Here is a 3858-nt window from a genome sequence, read left to right as displayed (position 1 = left end):
GATAGAACCATCCACAGCAATCTCGGGAACCAAGGAGACAAGGCTAGATCGTCAGCTCAGCTCTGCATAATGGGAGCTGCCAATGTAGACCCCAACACCAAGGCCCAGCCCTGATCCAAGAACTCTCTTCAATGCCCTCCAGTGCACAGTTCCGGAGTTAGGGGATCCACAATATACCTACTGTATGGGCCTTGGTTTCCCTAGATGTGCCACGGGAATGATACATCCTGACTCACAGGGGCCTGGTGAGGATTGAGATGTCTTAACACAGTAGCTAGCACAAAGGAGGTGAGCTATAGAGTCCTTCTGGAGGTTGACCATATGTCGGGGACAGTGCCAGTGGCTGGACGTTCAGCTGTGTGTAGGATGAACTGGGCCCTAACTTCAAAGACATCTGCATCAGAGAGGGAGCCAGTCACAGTGTGCTGAGAGCTACAACATCTGGAGGAGGTCTTAGAAGATCAATGGTTGGGAGTCAAGAGGAGGAGGTCAAACACAGAGAAACACAGGGGGAAGAGGGAGTGGCCAGCACCGGCAGGAGGTGAAGGAGGGTTCAGCCTGCCTGGCTAAACGGAAGTGAGAGGAGAAGCAGAGAGGGAAAGGCCTGGAGTTGAGGCTGAGAAGCAGGGCTGGCAGAGGGAGCCCCCAAGAGAGTGTGAAGCAGGGAGTGTCAGTGAAGAGAGAGAAAGGCACCATTCCAGCAGTAACAGAGGGCTGGAGGGTTGGAGGCTAGGCCAGGCAGGGCTTCCCACCCCCATCCTAGAGCCTCAGAGCAGAAGGCTTTCTCTTGGGAGATGAGAAAAGTCAGAGAGGGAAGATGAGGATGCCTGCCAGGAGGTAAATGCTTGCTCCAGGCTGGAGAGACAGGAAGCCTTCTAATGTGAGGTGGGCTGGGGGGCCAGGGCAGGGGCTTTGCCGGTCCCCTCCTGAGCCTCTGCTGCTAATGCAGTTGCCCTGTGGCTTCATTACAGCTCATGGGGACCATTACGGGGCCTAGGTCTTACCATTAGCCTGCTTTGGCTGCGAAGTTCAGGGAGATGCCCTCAGTGCCATTCTCCCCTTCATAGGATACTTACTGTGACTCACTGGGCTTCCATTTCCTGGCTGGATCAATATAGGTTTTCAAGCCTTTCAGTCACAAAATCTCAAGTTGTGACTAAGTAAAAATATGAAAGCAAAGGTGCTCAAGTTGGAGTGATGTGGGGTGGGGAACAGCGCTGGGGATGGGGAATCTGCTGGATTTGGTGGTCTACAAAATCTGACTATTAAATTGTCGAGGAAAGCGGCAGGGAACCTAGCCTCCCAGGCTTTTCTGAGAGGGGATACTCACTCCTCAGACCCAGGAAGCTCAGGATGGTGGGTGAGACCCTAAATCCAGACATTTAGTCAGAACAGCAAGTGAGGAGTGTTTAACGCACTGTGCAGAAAAGAGGACAGAGCCAGGCATGGTGGCACATGCCTAGGATACCAACACTCAAGAGGCTTCATCAGGAGGTCTGCTATGAGTTCGAGGCCAGCCTGAGCTACAGAGTGAGTTCAAGGACAGTCTGGCCTACATAGGGAGATCCTTGCTTCAAATAAAGGAAGGAAGGAAGGAAGGAAGGAAGGAAGGAAGGAAGGAAGGGAGGGAGGGAGGAAGAGAGGGAGGAAAGAAGGAAGGAAGAAAGGGAGGGAGGAAACAGAGAGAGAAAGAGAAAGGCTGAGCCTTAGAAAGCACTTGCAGAAAAGGTGGAGAAAGACTTGAATCTGAATACTCAAGCTTCACTAGGTCACCTGACTTGAAAGCTCAGATGTCATGTGCCTCTGGAATGTCGTTTCTTTGGCTTTAAGTAAAGGAATTGGACCACAGCAAGTACAAAGTCCAAGACTGGCCACTGGCCATCCTGTGGGTCTTCTAGAGGTTAGGACCAGTCCTGAGTCCTGGAGAAAGCAGCAGTAACCTCAGAAGGCCCGGTGGCTCAAAAGGGAGATTGGGAAAAGGACATCAGTGGGGATTTCAATAATCAGAAAGACTTCCCTCACACTAGGACCCTAAAGCACAAGTGTGGCTGTGGAGACATCTGAGTCTCTGCCTGCACCAACTCCCACGGCCAGCAGAGGTTTGACAAGGCGCCTTTGTGTCTCCTATGTGAAAGACCCGGGAGGCTGTGGAGAGGCTCAGTCACACAGCTCTGTGCGGCCGCCCTTCTCACTCTGCACAGCGCTGCAGCAGCACCCCTTCTGAGCCCCCGCTGGGGCTGGGAGCCAGACTCTACTCAGCTGATAGGCAGCTAGCAAGGCCTACAGCCCAAGGCAGAGAGCAAGCTCGCTGGCCACAGCAGAAGGCTCCTTCTGAACGTGTGCGTTCATTTGGCCTCCCAAGACTCCCTGGATGGACACTGGAAGACGGAGCGTGAAAAGACTGGTTCTGTTTCACAGAAAATGAGTCCCGAACGGGACTGGAGCTAGAGCAAGGTCTCTCAGTGTTAAAGCTGAGAACTTACACTCAGATTCCTGGGCAGACACTCATTCATCCACCCGTTCACAGGACCGCAACTGAGGGACGGCTGAGGGACGCCTTGCCGTTTTGTGCTCAGATAGTACCGGGACAGAAATGGGGCTCTTCAGAGCAGGGCAGAGAAAAGAACTGAGGCAATTCAAGACGAGAGATCAAACTGAACCGGGTCTTCAGGGACCTGTTGGTGAAGTGAAGGAGAAGCGAAAGCAGATGGAGGTGGTGAAAAAACGGCAAAGACCCTTCCTGGCTGCAGGAGGCCAGAGCAGGTCCATTAGTAATGAGAAGAGCTGGGGCGGTGGCCTAGGGGAGGCTGCAGGTCAGTATAAAGGTCCTGGGCCGCGACAGGAGCCACGCCAACACCAAGCAAACCTTGTAAAACCTGGGCGTCTCTGCAAACCAGTGTGCAGGGCAGGTGGCCTCTGCCCAGCCAGGACGGTCTCCTTCCGTCCCTCCCTGCTCAACTTGCTGACCCGTGGCTGCACAGCCGGGCGCGTCCCCAAGCCGGTGACAGACTAGAGGCATCTGTCTGGGAGGGTTGGGGGCGGCCCCGGCGTCCGCCCGGAGTGCGCCCCGCCCTCCTGCTCGCCACCCGGCTACGGGGTGGGAGCCAGGCGGGGTGGGGCGGGGACCGCGGCGCTTCCAGGCACGTGGGACCCTGCGTGGCTGGGCATGGGACTCGGCCCCGCGGCAGCGGCTCCTGGAGGGGACCAGCGCAGCGGGGAGGTGAGGGGGCCACCTAGAGGGCAACCGACCCGGGGAGAGGTCGCCGGGTGCGGCCCCCGGACTGGCGTGCCGGGCGACTCAGCGCCGGCCAGGGAGAGCCCATTACGTGACTCTGTGACTCTGTCCCGAGGGCCCGGGCTTCCAGACCTTGTACTGCGCAAACAGGACGGTGACAGCAGGCTGCCGGTCGAAGCACTGTTGAACTTTGTTTCCTCTAGAGCGTGGATCTCGGTGAGTGACAGGCACCCTGGAACCTTTACCAGAGTCCCGGGGGAATCTGCCTGTTAGCGGGCTGTGAGCGGCTGGACTTGACCTAGCCTGTGTCCCCCCCCCCCCCCCCCGGGGCAGAGGTCTGTGAGCAGAGACCCGCGAATCCTGGAGACTTCTTGGGCTTGCGTTCCTTCCTCTCTCCCCAGTCTCTCCCGGAGCCCACTCCTGCGTAGGTGAGATAAGTGGCAGCGCGGCTGGGGTGGGGGTGTCGGTGCAGTTTCATGTACGGACAGTTAAGACTTGAATCTGGAAACTTTCAATCTGGCAGGTGGTGCTGCGGGAAGGGTCAGTGTCCCTGAAAGGCAGTGTCCTCTTCAGTCCTGTGTGTGTGTGTGTGTGTGTGTGTGTGTGTGTGTGTGTGTGTGTGT

General features: G+C 56.6%; 1 protein-coding gene across 2 annotated transcripts in view; it reads left to right on the top strand.

The window, feature by feature from the left end:
* The first annotated feature begins 3139 nt into the window (after positions 1-3139).
* P2ry2 (purinergic receptor P2Y2) overlaps positions 3140-3858 on the top strand; it is a 14683-nt gene continuing 13964 nt past the window's right edge. Inside the window, exons 1-2 of one of the 2 annotated variants that reach the window (XM_055623534.1) lie at positions 3140-3451; positions 3569-3663. The gene's annotated coding sequence lies outside the window, so the exon portion shown is untranslated. The remainder of the gene's footprint in view (positions 3452-3568; positions 3664-3858) is intronic. The other variant, XM_055623533.1, reaches the window with a different exon arrangement.

The sequence above is a fragment of the Psammomys obesus genome, unplaced genomic scaffold (assembly GCF_907164565.1).
Source record: "Psammomys obesus unplaced genomic scaffold, mPsaObe1.curated_primary_1811, whole genome shotgun sequence".
Classification (NCBI taxonomy): domain Eukaryota; kingdom Metazoa; phylum Chordata; class Mammalia; order Rodentia; family Muridae; genus Psammomys; species Psammomys obesus.
This window is presented reverse-complemented; position numbering and strand designations above follow the sequence as displayed.